Source organism: Bombus huntii, chromosome 6 (genome assembly GCF_024542735.1).
Source record: "Bombus huntii isolate Logan2020A chromosome 6, iyBomHunt1.1, whole genome shotgun sequence".
NCBI lineage: Eukaryota > Metazoa > Arthropoda > Insecta > Hymenoptera > Apidae > Bombus > Bombus huntii.
Window position 1 is genome coordinate 1,118,973 of NC_066243.1, and position 16,389 is coordinate 1,135,361.

The following is a 16,389-nucleotide window of genomic DNA, read 5'->3' on the forward strand; positions in this document are numbered from 1 at the left end:
GCGAGTTTGTTTAGATGTCTTTTGTTTTCACGTGTTCTATGTTTTTGCCATTTTGCTTTCGCTTTCCCTTTTTCTCTGATTTTGTCAAGGATACCTGTTGGAATTATTTTTGTTTGCCTGTTGTTTGGTTCATCATTAGTAGTTGCCCATACTGCTTCTTGTATAATTTCTATCAATGTTGTTACTGCCTGTTCTATATCTTGGGGTGTTTTTAGTGGAATATTGCAGTTGCATTTGTTCTAGATTAATTCTTTAAATGTTTGCCATTTGATGCTTTCATTGCAAAGCGACTCTGATTTGCTATAAAGTATTGGTTTGCTTGTGTATTCTATTATTATCGATGTATGATCGGAGCTAAGCTCAAGACTGGGTGTTATTTTTAACTTGTTCGCGTTTAGTCCTTTTATAACTGCAAAATCAAGCATGTCAGCAGTTTTGTTTAGGTCTGTCGACCAGTATGTTGGTCTTCCTGTGGATAATATGTTGAGATTACTAGTTCTAATGTATTTTTCTACGCTGCGATGCATTTGTCACCTAAGGATTGAAAACACTGTTCCCATTTTTGCAATGTCATTTTGTGTCGCGCTGGTGTATACAGGGTGGTTGGTAATTGGTGGTACAAGCGGAAAGGGGGTAATTCTACGTGAAAATAGAAGTCGAAAATATAGAATGAAAATTTTTCGTTCGAGGCTTTGTTTTCGAGAAAATCGACTTTGAATTTTCGCTCGGCACGCGTGCACTTTATCACGTTTCGTTATAACGGATCTCACTGTAGATCGTTGTCTCGATGGGAAAAATTAAAAAAAAAATTAAAAAAAGATTTTTATTCTATATTTTCGACTTATTTTTTCGCGTAGAATCACCCCCTTTTCGCTTGTACCAACAGTTACCAACCACCCTGTATATTGCTTACGTGTGGAAGTAATTGCCGTTAGTTTCTATTGTAACGGTGGTTGCTCGAATGTGTTCCTGACTAATTTTACTGTGTAAGTGGCGTATACATTTTACATTTTACCATTGTGAAACATAAAATACGAATAATTAGAATACTTGTAAATGTGTGTGTTAAGTGGTTAACTCTGTTATATCGTAAGAATGTACAGGGGGAGAAAAATTAATATAACACGAAGTTGCATATATGAAGTTATCAATATTAATATTTTTTATTAGACTATATTAAAAATAACGTTACAAGTTAACATGTAGTTAACATTATATACGTATATTAATGTTGTTTTGTTAAAACTAATTGTATAGATAAGAAATATTGTAACGTATCTAATTATAATAAAGTATAATATAATTACAAAATACTGTAAGCAAATAATACGGATAAATATAGAGATAATAAACAACCAAAGATAAACACTGCATAAAAGAGTAGAAATGAAAATTTTTGTGTGCCACTAAAAATACGAAGTAAAAAATTAATATTATAACATTAAGAGAACATTAGAAATACGAAAGATTAAGGTTGTTATGCATTCTGCTCGAATCCTCGTATCATAATCAGAAACAAGACTCGTTTACGAAAGTCCAATTAATCGGTATAGGACGTCCAGTAGCTGAAAAACAGTTGAAAATAAATATAAATTAATTTGTATTTAAACAATAGCAGAAAAAGAAGGAATAAGATACAAACTACGTAAAAACTGAAGATTAACAACTTTGATGAAGTGATATTATTCATTTAATAGGCATATATACAGGGTGAACACTGTCTATAACAATTCTTCATCTTTCTTAATAGGTAATAGTTTGCTTTAGGATTAAGTTAACGATACAAGTAACTCTACAAGTTAAGAATAGTGTCTTGTAAATAGTTTTTGCCAATTTCCTACGTAATCAATAATCTGTTTCCAGGGAAATTTGTTATGCATAGATAATTTTGTGACAAAATGCGCGTTTAATTTCTTTGGTAAGTTAGATACGCAAAATTCGATAAGCTATTTGTGCAGACTTTCGCGACTGACTGTATGTATACGTATTAAATTGAGATAAAATATTTCAAGCTCAATCGAATACAAAGCAAGCAAAATTTAGATTTGCAGGTAAACCTGTGTAAATAATGGCTTCCTTCGTTGTTAAATCCCGCAAGCTGTCGTCAGCTATGTAGGCGACGTTCTAATTCCTATCCGATGTTCTTAATATCCTATCACGCTCAGGACAACGACTCAATTCACAAGTCGAGCAATCGCATAAAATACGTTTATGTTCTTTTAGGATGACTTGTCGCGGTACAAACTCGATTGCTAAATTTACGAAATTTGTACGTAGAAAATTAAAAGTTATCTGCAAAACATTTCATTAGACACATCTTTATTTCACAAGTTGATAGCAACGAAAAGACGAAATTTATTACCTGTTCACCTGGTTTCATGTCTTTAGCTGCGCGTACAACTATCACACCATTTTTATATATCGAATACACTGTATTCGCACAACAAGAATGATGAACCAAGCTAAGCATGGGATACAGATCGTATACTCCACTTCTACGGTCTAACGATGTATGCCTCTGGAAAATATATGATTAGTAGCTATTACAGGACAACTTTATTCAATCAACGACTTTTTACATACTATAGCATGTATTTTATAAAATCATATATTGACCGCAGCGGTTTGAAAGAAATGCAGTTAAAAATTGTTAGATACTCACCATAAAGGCGTATGCATGGAAGATGTAGAATAATCGGAATAATAATTTAGCGATACTTAAGATATCGTCGTATCCCCGCATATAATTGGTCTGACTTCGTAGGAATAAGGCGATATAGACTGATTTCAATATATTTTTTGCATTTCTCTTGTCATTCTTCTTCATCGATATACTCAAATTGAGGGTGGATTTCAAATTGTCTCCCAAATTATCACGTATTGTACAAAATTCTTGCATCGAATCTGTTAAGAATTGAAACGATGTTGTTAACGACGAAGTTACGAGACGATACAAAATTTCTTCCTCATTGATGGATTATGGATGTTCGTGCAAGTTCGCACTCTTACGAATACAACGAAGGAAACAGAAACTGAATCGACGCCTATTTCACCCTTAAAATATTACAATCGGTAATTCTATTTGGAATATGCTGTACATTTTTTGTATTACGTATGTTTAATTTCTGTGTAAATGCTGGAAAATTCGCAATTTATTAATAAAGTCGAGCCTCTATCGCGGATATATAAAATACACTTGCGAGTAAAAGAGAAATTGTCAAAATTTGGCACGAAGCTTTAAATACAAGACAGTAGTACAGAAAGAAAAAAGAATTAACGTCGAAGAGTATGTTCTTTCTCTGCACAAGCTAGTAACTTCAATTCACATTTATGTTTATATCGATGATGGCGGAATAGAGAATTACGAATTAATAAATTATCATTACCTGCGCTCATAGTATCGAGCTTCTCGCAATATTTAATGGCTTCTGCAAGTTTTTCACCGTTTTCTGTAATCTTCATAAGCAAGATTATTACAAATTGAACATCATCTGGAAAGTTTTTAGAGTTGCATTGAAATTGATGGTATTCTTCGTATGCTTTTGCACGGCATTCTTTCGAACAATATAGCGCGCTATTGCACCGTTCACATGGAAGTAATGCTCTGTAATCTCGTAGGCAATAGTAACACATACGTGCAACATCAACGTTTGTTTGAATGATAGACGTTACTTGTGATTTCTCGGTTAGAATGACGTCTCCAGAGCCGATGGGTTTCGTCGCTTCAAAATTTACACCATATTTTGTACTATGAACCAGACGAACAGCATCGCTCATACCAGGAATATCTTCGTTTTCGTTGTGCAATAGCGATAGTATGTTCCCTGTGGAAATTGTCTTAATTTGGGGCCTAACCGAACCATTATCTTCGATCCACTTCTTTGTATCTTTGAAATGCTTAGTTAATGCGGTATCGGGAGAAATTTGGATCGCCCTATCGATATCTATTAAACTCTCTTCGTACATTTGAAGGCATCCCAAGGCCATAGCACGATTTGAGTATAATATTGCAGACAATTCGCAGTACGGGAAGACCTCTTGCAATCCTTTCGTATAAAAGTTGACAGCCTCATCATAATCCCCGCGCGATTTGGCTCTACTTGCTATTTGCGAAAAAATGAAACAAGAATATTATTCCTGCATTCCACGATTATTTTCTCTTCAACGTGTTCGGAAATATGAATTTTCCCACTTTGTTAACTAACTGACTTGTAATCGATCGTGAATAGATGTTGCAAAAGGTTTTATTTCGATATAACGTTTCAGCTCCTTCCGACTAATCGCGATACGCCTCGGACGAGATATCTCACGTCTATGTGTTTTAATATGACAATCAAACGTCGCTCATCGGTTGCACAGTATTCCATTTCTAATTGAAATTCATAACTACAGTTTTCATTCGACATTTCACATTCATTTATTTAACACTCCGAATAACAGATTTTGGAGGTTTTCAAGTTTACGATTTTCGCTATTCATACTGTTATACTTAGCGATTAGCTCTTACATTAACCACACAGTTTTTTTCTTTTTTTTTTTTTAGAATCGATTGAACCAACATTTTTTTCAGGCTCGTGAATGGACCTACATCGCTTAATATATTGTTAACGTCTCGACGGAAAATGGACTTACGCCAATCTCAAAGTAAATGATCATGCAATTGCATATACGTATGAACGAAATTTCATTTGATCGAAGCAAACGAATACTTTAAGATTTAATTATAAACTGTTAGAAATGGAAGGTTCACATCAAAGTATATATAAATTTGTTGATGCGTTTAACATTGCTTCGTGTAACGCTGTTTCTTCTGAACGCAGCTTTTTCCTGGAAGTCTCGATCAGCGTTAGACGAAGCGGCGTTAGATCTATCAGTGTGAATAGCGATTGTTAGTTGTCTTCATATTCATAAGCGGACTGTGTCTTACTAACTGTCTTCTATCCGAGACTTTGGGCTGGATATTTTAATTTCTAACGAAAAGATATCCGAGATATGTCGTTTAAAACGTCAACATGAACGACATTGCAATTGCACGATATCTCGTCCGAATATGAAGAGTATTACGTGCCGAGATATTTAATTCATTCGTAGAAGTTAAGCTTCAGTGTTTTAAATAACATTACTATTTCTAAAGATAAAGTTGCAAATCAGGTATTGAAATTTGATCCAAGTTTATGATCGTATTCGATCTGTATATAATTCGCAATGAAAAAATTGCAATATGCGCATAATACATTTTATACCAAAGTAAGTATAATGTACAAAACTAAGAGAAGATCTGAATATAAGAGATATAATCTTCATTTTTTATTGTACTCACCCAAAGAAAGAAACAGTAGAGCATTATTTGTGGATCTTGTATCATCAATTATTAGAGGCTTCTCGAACAGTTGATCGATACACTTTTTCAGTCGGTCTTCATCTGATTTAGCTTCATCAAAATGTAACGAATATGCAAATCTCTCTTCGAAGGAATTCATGATAAGATGCAAAAGTTACTAAAAACAAAACAAAAAAATGTTCCAGTTACTCCTCCGCACTAATCACCGTGTAACGTTGTGCAAGTCACACCGGGCAATGAACCTCTTTTGATTCTGAATATAAGTACGTATACATATATATATTTATGTGGGATGGTGTGACGTCAGGGAAAGACGTGGCGTGAGGGTTAATTGTTTATAAATGTTGTCAACATATGTTAATGTTGTGAAGGATTGTGAGCGTTACCAAGGTTTGTTAAGGGAAAAAATGAGGGTGGAAAATGCTGTCAGAGTTGAATTTATCGTGGTCGAGTGAAGTTCGTTGTGTTGTTGTGACGTAGAATTAGTGAGAAACGAATAAGCGAAACGCGGTATTATATTCGATTTCGTGTGAGTGCAACGATATTGTATTTATCATACTCTTTTCAACTTACTTATTATATAACATTCCTATATTTATATATATATTGTGTTCATTTCATAGAATTATCACATAGAATTATCATTAGATACGCAAGGGTGGGATTGATGACGAAGCTATGAGACAATAAGAGATATATATCGTAGCTTCGTCATCGACTCTTGTGTATTTATTGATAATTCTATGTGACAATACTATGAAATGCACATATATGTTATGTCCAAATGATGTCAGATATTAATATTTTTTAAAAGTATAGCACACCGGAGATATCGTATACCACACTTTTTTGCAAATAAAATTCTCCATATGTGCGGTTGTAAAGCATTATTATAAAAAATGCCGTGACTTATACAGATACAAGAAAAATTATGTAATTACAGATAATTATAATTCCCATAGAAACTGTAGAACAAGTAAATTCAGTTACATGCTATGTAGATGAATTTGTAAATTATATAAGATAACACCACTGTTCTGTGCAACGTTAAATGATATCTCCAGAAGTTTTTACGAAATAAATCTATTATTATTATAGGATTATTTATTCTGAAATATTAGAAATTAGGATTTCCAATGATTTCTATTCTATATGATAAATTTATCGATAGGTGGATCTATTCACAAATAACAGTTTATGACTCGTAACAACTCGACAACTTTCACTGCACTCAACTCTCGACTCACAACCTACCAACTCCTGACAACTCGACTCTCAGTTGACGACTGCCGCGCAATTCGTCTTCCCTTAAGCATCCCTTTGTCTTTTTTCATATCCCCACCACGTACATTTTCCGTAACCGTTCACGATCATAGTCGCATACTTCTTCTTTCGCGTCACTATTCGACTGAAAGACCGACGATACATTGATGGGCCGCTTGGGCCATTGAAATCTCCCGACCCCACCTGGCTGTTGGTACTTAAGCCTTCTCGCAACATTGTTTATAGTTCACTGGATATTTCTTAGGCAATCCACGATACTACAATATTTCACTTTGTCTTGTATTATAATTCGTTCATTCTCTTGTTCATTCTCAACGCGAGAATTGATTGTAATTTTAATAAATAAATATAAAAAAAAAAATTCTCTTGTTTAAACTAGATTTTACGAACGGTGGTTTGTATCAACTCCTAAAATAAAGTTTTGGGTATCGTGCTATTGTATCTGAAATATTATTGTACAAATCCAAGGAAAAATTCATTGTAATGGATATAACATACATTTTTGTAGTTGTTGTATGTGCACTGTGTGTGTGCAACGTGACATACATGTTATTTATATGCAACGCATATATACATACGCATAAAATGTAGAAATAGGAAATATAAAGTGGTAAAATATCCACGTAAAATTCTTTCTTCAACTTTAATGGATAAAGTTAGAGTATAACAATGTTAATGTTTTAAGTTAGAGTATAACAATTTTTTGTGGGATTATAATACTACGAGAAGTGCTAAATTGCAGTTTTACTTAAATTGTGATACATATACACATTCAGAATGTTTCTTTTATTTGAAAGGAACGTAATCACGTTACACTCAAACAATTTACTCAGTACGTTTTGCACTATTTTTTCTGTCTTTCTAGCTTCTTAGTAATATACGTTTTATTATTTTAATGAATTATATATGGTCCATTTTTATTGTTCCGATAGAACAAACAATAAAACAAAATGGATCATACGTAATTCAATTCGAACAATCTAATATTTATCGACTTGCTGTAAAAAAGCTCAAATTAAACGAAAAGTAAGATTTGTAAACTCCAAGGATGAAAGAGTAAAAAGTTATTAAACTGTTCGAATATTTATTATGCATATATTTTGCCAATTTTTGGATATTTCTTATTATTTTCACAAACATATATATATGATCTTACAAAGATATACATAACATTCCAATATAGATTTCCCACCCCTTTTTTTATGCAAATTATTTTCCAGTCCTGTAAGGATACATACACATTTTTTATTTGTTAAAATTTTATTAATGGACGATGTTCTACAATATCTTTCTTTAAGTTAAGTACCGTGCGAATACTTCTTACACTGACTGTATATTTTCATACATATTACATGATACAAAGCAAATTACAGAGAAAACATAATTATTTTTTGACAACCTTCTAGCGAAGATTTATAACGTTTAGCGCAATTTTTCATGTGTCCGGTTGTAGAAATAAGACGAAAAAATAGATCGATTTTATGATACACAAAGCGAAGGAAAGAAGACAGGTAATCCTAGAGAACTTGAAAACACTCCCAGATCACCAATTCGGCTTCCGAAAACATCATTCTACAGTAGAGCAAATCCACCGCTTAACTCATACGATCAGCCAAACACTCGAAAAGAAAAAATATTGCTCATCGGTTTTCCTAGACATCCAACAGGCATTCGACAAAGTATGGCATGAAGGGCTACTATACAAACTTAAAAAGATCCTACCCCACCCCTACTACTCCATCCTAAAATCTTACCTAACCAATAGACAATTCATGGTTAAATGCCTAGACGCCACTTCCGCAACATTCCCAATAGAAGCCGGCATACCCCAAGGTAGTGTCCTCGGACCCCTACTGTACTCCATCTACACTGCCGACCTACCTATATCAAACGAAATAACAATAGCGACATTTGCAGACGACACAGCGCTATTAGCTACCCACGCAGACCCGGTAATAGCCTCATCCACTCTCCAGCGAAGTCTCGACTCCATGGAAAAGTGGTTTCACAAATGGGGCTTCAAAGTCAACGAAAAGAAATCCTCACATGTAACCTTCACACTCCGAAAACAAACCTGCCCCCAGGTCACCATCAACAATGCAACAGTTCCTAGCAGGGACACAGTCCGATACCTGGGCATGACCCTGGACAGGAGACTAACGTGGAAGACACACATCTCAGATAAAAGGAAGCAACTAAAGCACAAACTAAAAAAACTCTATTGGCTCACGGGCCGACGCTCCAAACTAAATTTACAGAATAAAATGACCCTCTACAAGACCGTAATAAAACCTGTCTGGACCTACGGAATCCAACTATGGGGAACAGCAAGTAACTCCAACATTGAAATACTCCAACGCTTTCAATCGAAAACGCTAAGATCCCTAATTGACGCACCTTGGTATGTAACTAATGAAACAATACACCGCGACCTCAAGATACCCACCGTCAAAGAGGAAATAGCAAAATACAGCGACAGATATAGCAAAAGAATCAACAAACACCGAAACCCCCTAATCACTGGACTACTCGATACGACGGACCAGATTCGCAGACCTAAACGTTAGATTCATTTAATTATCCAAATTAAGCATATGCACTTACTTATAATACTTATAAATTATACCTATCTATAATAAGTATTAACTTATTGTAAATAAACAGCCATGTCACTGCGCCACGCCAGAAAAATTACTGAAAATTCTCAACGCGAGAATTGATTGTAATTTCAACAAATAAATAAAAAAAAAAAAAAAAAAGTATGTGATATGATATGTAATTCCGCTTAATGATAAATAATAAACTTTTCCAATTCTTTCATGTGTATTTCTTCTCATAATTTTATTATCATAGATGGATAGATTATAAATATTATAGATGGATGCATTTATAGAAAAAGGGGACTCAATTTGATATTTTATTTCTGTTTCAGGTAAGTTCTGACAAATAATTGGGAGGAATAGAAGTATCTAACGTAACTAGATACATCGCAAATCGTAAGTGAATAGTTCATCACACACACAAATATATAAAAGTGCAGTATAAAAAATTAATGTAACGCGAGATAAAATATATGTTATCTACAACGTCTGTAAATATCTGCACACTTACGTATTTGTGGATTTAGCATGATTACCTTACTTCGATTTCATTTATGGATTTATTATGTTGTCCTACTATTTTGATGAGTCCCGTAATGATCAGACGACACGGTGTTCATACCCAGAGAATCTGAATATAAAGAGTTCGTTGAATAATTAAACAGTTCTATATGGATTGGCGATTACGAATGCCAGTTTTATTATTGCATATCGTCTTTCAAAGTTCAATTTAATCGGATTATGATATATTATTCTATCTAGCCATGGTGATTATTAGAACGTGGATTTTTATGCAAATTTATACTTTGACAAACGCAAGTGGAAATATAGAAGTTATACAAAGATTCGTTTCATCGATTAAAAATTATAATAAATATTCTAGAGTAATAATTTGACGTGTTGTTAAAAATATTTTAATTTCTTTAAATTTTGTAAAATCGTAGAATCTAAGTGGAAAAAGGATCCGACGAAAAAGGATCCCTGGATCCTTTTTCTAGCCACGATAGTAAGAGAACAGAATTCGATAATATAAATTGATGGAAAAAGATTGCAACTTAAACGTTGCATTATGACAACGTTGGCCCTTGATGAATTGAAGTAATCAAGCGTACAAGTAAAGTAAGTATATGTGTAAAGTATACGGTGTACATATTGTCAAAAATATCCACATGCCTGCATACTTTTCAGCGATAGTGTAGATACAACAGGTGTATTTAACGTTTCTTTAGTCTTCTTTTCTCTTAATAAACGTGAAAGTGAATAAATTGTATTATAAACTTTAACAATTCGTGTCTGAATGTGTTAAAAGAATTTCTAAAGCTAACGCTTTTCCTAATAATATTTTCTATTTAAAGACTATATGTAGATTTTTCTCACTGACTGTATGCATACAGGGACAAAGCATTTCTGTGCAGATATTTTTCTTCCTATTTGTTAGTGGTAGATATCGAAGTCTACAAGGAACTGCACATGCGGGTATTGGTATAGAACTGCAGTATCGAGTAGTGTGCAAGAAGATACATTCTGTGTTCACATTGTGATAGTAAACGTGCAGCTATGTTTATTGCAAGACATTTTGTAAAGTCTACTTTAAATGGAAATAAGTTCCATATATCGTTCTATGTCCCCTTTTCTTCTGCTCCTTTTCTTTTTTCCTACTTTTCCTCTTTGCTTTCTCACTTTGCCTTCGATTTTTCTAGCATTCTTCCATTTTACATTCCAGTCTCTTACGATTTCCTTCACTCTACCTCCTGTCTTATTCTTTATCGCATCCTTTTGCGTTTGCCTATTCTATTGCTGCTTGCCTTATCTTTTCCCATCTCTTGAAGCGCTCCAGTTCCATTTAATATGACCACCTAAAGTAATTCTGTTGCTTCTACTATTGTGAAGAGATAGCAAAGGAAAAAAGTAATCGAGAGTATCATGGTTAACAAGATTTTTGTCATACATTCGTACATTATGGGATGTTAAGGGTACTGATATTTTTTAAATAAAATGTAACCTCCCAATGTGAAAACTTCTATGTGAAATTAATTGTTACGTATTCGCGAAAAGGTTAAAAGATGATCATTTTTTGGCATCGTCTAAAGTTGGAAAATTCAAGAAACGTCCTCGTCATTTTCCCAATAAATTTTGGGGAAATTGTTGCAAATGAATTCGAACACGTGAATACGATAATGACCCAACTCATCTAACTCGTTGCATTCTATCTTCTCTTCTTTCGAATATCGAACCATTTTCAAAATAATTAACGGAAAGATCAGCTGATGAATCGACTGTAGTTTGGAAACGAACAAAACTAGAACAGACAATTGTTTTATTCGCTGGATATAATATTTTTATGTCGTGAAATTTCCCTGAAATGCATAAAAAGAATCCTCAGTATGGTAACGACTGTCTACATCAATTTGGACACACAATTCTCTAATCCTTAAATCTCTGGCTTTTGTTACTTTTATTTATTCCTCCGAACGTTTACGTATTCCATTTTGTACATGTAAATGAATCCTTAACCTTTTCCCCCTTTTTCATTCTTTTTCAGTTACACTTTAATTTTTTTCAAGTCATCTTTCTCATTTTTCCCCACTGTATTGTAATATAAACGAGACGATTAGAAGAAATCCTATGAAAATCGCTGTTAAAGCTGCTCTTTCGCAAACTCACCTAAGATTTTTTATTTCCACTTAAATAGCAAAGGCATCTTTTTTTTATTATTTAATTTAAACTTTACAATTTGTCCAGCTGGACATTTGGTAAATTTTTCTAACTTAATTGGTAAGTAACATGTGGATGGCTACCTCCAGTGAGATACCATCTTCGAACTCACCTAGGAGAATCTTTTTTTTTTTTTTTTATTTAAAATTTCACATTCACAATTTGTCCAATTTGGACATTTGGTAGAATTTTTTATCTGTTTGATTATCATGTGGGTGGCTACCCCCAATGGGGTACCGTCTTCGTGTTTGTTAAGCTATATCCTTAGGAACCTAGGAGAAACGTGATCGTTATCGACCTTCGCCAGAGTTTGCTATATCGTCTAAGAGACGATAAATTTCATTTTCGCCATTTCTATACGTATAGACTCGACAACGATGCCCGCGGGTAAAATCGATTATCGAATATCGACGTAGAAATATTTCCATTCCATGGAAACTGTTATCCTCGAATTAGCCTGCGGGCTTTAGAAAACTGGCGCGGCTTTTGCATTCTGACTAACTCGTGGTCAGGATCTGTTCTATCTGTGTATAGCAGTTGGCGATCACGATGCTGTCGAACTGATAAAATTCTGTGTCAATATAAAAAAGTTTCAACTGTACACGGCAAATTTGTTTATTACTTTTTATCCTTGTTTTTATTCGTACGTATGCTACAGGTGAAACAAATCGACTGCATTTATTTGATACTTCAAACGAGACGATGTTCCGATATCACGGTACAATTGAAATGCAAATAGAATGGGATAATTAGAAGGGAAATCTTATTTTTAGCGCAGCTATTTTAGATTATAATTTCGCACGATGGTTGATGTCGTGCTTTTGCTTTCTCGGAATCACTGTTGTGCAAAAGGTACTATACAGCGAACCACAGACGAGATCGTGTACGCTTTAAAATCGAATAACTTTTTCAAGATTGGACCAAACGAGTTGATTTTTCTGACAAGTTAAGATTAAGTTTGGTGTGAAAGAATTTTTGGAAAAATTGCTAAGTTTTCGAAAAAAAATTGCTACCAAAATCACGATGAAAATAGTAGAGGTTACCTTTTTACAATTTTTTCATTTAAACAACAGGTTTTTTCCTCATTTCAATTTTTATTCATTTATTTAAATTTTACAATTTGTCCAGTAGGACATTTGGTAAAATATTATAGCTTAGTGGTATAATAATATAACGTGTGGATGGTTACCCCCAGCGGAGTTCCATCTTCCAAGTTGTTTATTTTATTTCTATTGCGAGGTCTGCGGGATGTTTCTTCTTCAGTCTTCTTTCTATTATGGTTTTATTCGTCTCAGCAACCAGCTGGTTTGGGTGTGTTACAAATCTTTCTTTATACTTTTTTGCATATCTAGCGAATTCCTCTTTGACTGTTGGAATTTTTAAATCTTTTCGTAAGTCTTCGTTTCTGACGTACCATGGAGCGTTAACTATTGTCCTTAAAATTTTTGCTTGCTCTGTTTCTATTTTATTTATGTGACTCATTGCTGCCGTCCCCCATAGTGGGACTCCGTATATCCAGATTGGTTTGATTATTGTTTTGTATGTATTTAGTTTATTCAATATGTTTAATCTAGATTTTCTATTGGTTAACCAGTACATCTGCTTCCTTTTTTCACGTATTCTGTTTATTATTGAATTTATGTGATGATTCCATGTAAGAAAGCATTATAGCTCCATAAGTCGGAAACGCGTTCGTAGTTTTGTTTTTTTTTTTTTTATTTATTTACATTTTACAATTTGTCCAGTAGGACATTTGGTAAAATATTATAGCGTTTTGTTTTGACCTAGACCTTAAATGGATGTCTAGATATTACGATATCGAGTTAGGTTTCGATAAATAAGAATTACGAAAACACAAATATTGCTATGTATTGAAATAAAAATATCCTTATCTATATAGTGACACATGAGTCAATGGGAGATACGAGTCGCAAGAAACTCATATTGTTGTGTTTTGGAGTGTCAACGTTGTTTTGGTTTGCTAGGTTCAAAGGTAAACGACCTCCGGGCAAAACATTGCCCTTATTTGTAATCATCAATGGAGTCACTTCGAACTTTTTACGATATCACCGGTCGATATAAATAAACGAACGTGCTCTCGTAACATCAATTCACATCAGAGACCGGGCCACACACCGCGTGCAAGATGGTAGCCAGATGCCTACGCATCCTTGGCGCGTACCCTCAATAGCCTTAAGGGTCCACCATGGATCTTGGCGTTTTCATAGTTAAGATCCTTCAGGCCAAACAAGTATCTTTTATTTTAAGTGCCCCTTTACATTTATTGTTTACTAGGGGTTGACACGGGAAAGTTGGTTTTTCTCACGTTCGGTATCTTGCGTTAGCAACTTTCTCTCGAGGGCGGCTAAAACCCTTCCTGGCCCATCAACCTTCTTATTATCCAATCGGAGACGGTGTCTACTGCCCTCACTTTCCTAACCAAAATTGTCATCAGCAAATCCGATGGTCCCGAGGCCTTAGGCACACTCACCCCTAGCTTTCCTCCGTCACAACATAGTCACTAAATTTATTCTCTATTCTTAGAATAGTCAACATATCTTTACCGGTTTCTACACTTGGACCAATCGCGTATTTGATTTACACATACGCGTCAGTGCATACTCAGTTGTGACTATTAAATGCAAAATAAAGTTTAATGAAAAACAAAGTTAATAGTTGTGTTTCGGTTCAACCTTCTTTCTATCATATGACCCTCAAGTTTATGTGACACTCTCTAGGACAGTGATGATAACGAATCATTATAGCGAGTCATACAGTCGAATAGCGAGCGTATAGTCGAACAGCAGCATTGAGCCAGCGACGATTACCACCGGTATAAACTACCTCTGTATTTTGTATTTAAAGTGATTGTAACACTTTGACTGCCAATTGTAAAAATTGTATGAAAATTGACAGTTAGGGCATTTTGAATATAACCGATAAATAGAAGGTACTTTGAAGTAAAAAGTGCCCCATTGAACAATTAAACATTTTTATTAGAACATCGATAAAAAAAATGAGAACAAATCTTGCATCTAACTGTGCACTGTGTTTGCATCCATATCTTCGAGGGGTAATCTACGAATATTATTATAAACACAGCTTAGAAAATAATCGTAAATGCTGCTTTATAATCGTATAATTGAAGTTAGAAGCGTGAACATACCTTACTATTACATATAGAACGAGCAAATACCGTTTACTAATATCTTCTACACGTTTCAACAATATATTCTGGACGTTTTGCTTACGACGAAATAACGAATGCCAATGGTTTGTTGAAATAAACGAAGCCTCGTTATAATATGTCGCTATCGACTGTTACCAAGACGCCACGATGGTCACCCGTGATCACCAATAAGATAAACGGTCCATTGGGGAAGAATGTTGTCTTACACCATCGATTTATTATTATTTTGCCATTATATGCTTTGAATAATAAAAATACTCCTATGGCGTCCTGAGCGAAACGTGTGATTTTGGCGTGGCAGTTGTAACGTCAATTCATATCAGAGACCAGGCCATACACCACGGACAGGATGGCACCCAGATGTCTGCATATCCTTGGCGCGCACCCTCAATAGTCTTAAGTGCCCACCAGGGGCCTTGTTATTTTTATAGTTAAGGTCCTTCGGACCAAGCGAGTATTTCCTGTCGTAAATTTCGTCCCGTGTCCTTAGACACCCCCACCCCTAGCTTTCCTCAGACACAGTATCGTCAGTAAGACTTCACTTATTCTGTATCCTTAGAATAGTCAACATATCTATATCGGTCTCTACCCTTATAAGTCGCGTACTTAATGTATTGTTGTAACTAAGTCTTACATAACGTGATTGGAGTGAATTGTGATTTATGTTAATTCAGTGCGTGTTACATTGTGATTGCTGAATTCATAATAAAGGTTGATTAAAACAAAGTTAATAGTTGTGTTACGACTCAACTATATTTTATTTTCACCAACCACCCCTAAAAATTACGTGACACAGTCAAAGTGATATACACCGACTATTACAATTTTATCACTCGTCTCTTTAATAAACCAACACGTATAATAATCCACCTGAAATTGCGTATTATACAAGGTGGTTGGTAACTGGTGGTACAAGCGGAAAGGGGGTGATTCTGCGCGAAAAAAGAGGTCGAAAATATAGAATACAATTTTTTTTTTTTTAATTTTTCCATCGAGACAACGATCTACAGTGAGATCCGTTATAACCAGACGCGATAAAGTGCACGCGTACCGAGCGAAAATTCAAAGTCGATTTTCTCGAAAACAAAGCCTCAAACGAAAAATTGTTATTCTATATTTTCGACTTCTTTTTTCACGTAGAATCACCCCCTTTCCGCTTGTACCACCAATTACCAACCACCCTGTATATTATGCTATACGTCATATATTCCGCAAAGCATCCACTCAAGTATTCAACGTGGCCTATCCTGGCACGTCGG

General features: G+C 34.6%; 1 protein-coding gene and 1 long non-coding RNA gene across 5 annotated transcripts in view; one reads left to right on the plus strand and one right to left on the minus strand.

Annotated features, from left to right (window-relative positions):
- Positions 1–15,424, minus strand: part of LOC126866487 (uncharacterized) — a 32,436-nt gene extending 17,012 nt beyond the window's left edge. The window contains exon 1 of the long non-coding RNA XR_007689898.1: positions 15,107–15,424. This is a non-coding gene — a long non-coding RNA (uncharacterized LOC126866487). The remainder of the gene's footprint in view (positions 1–15,106) is intronic.
- LOC126866470 (tetraspanin-5) overlaps positions 1–16,389 on the plus strand; it is a 123,948-nt gene that overhangs the window by 36,687 nt on the left and 70,872 nt on the right. Inside the window, exon 2 of one of the 4 annotated variants that reach the window (XM_050620074.1) lies at positions 9,558–9,621. The exons of the other annotated variants lie outside the window; for them this stretch is intronic. The gene's annotated coding sequence lies outside the window, so the exon portion shown is untranslated. The remainder of the gene's footprint in view (positions 1–9,557; positions 9,622–16,389) is intronic. 4 annotated transcript variants of the gene reach the window in all.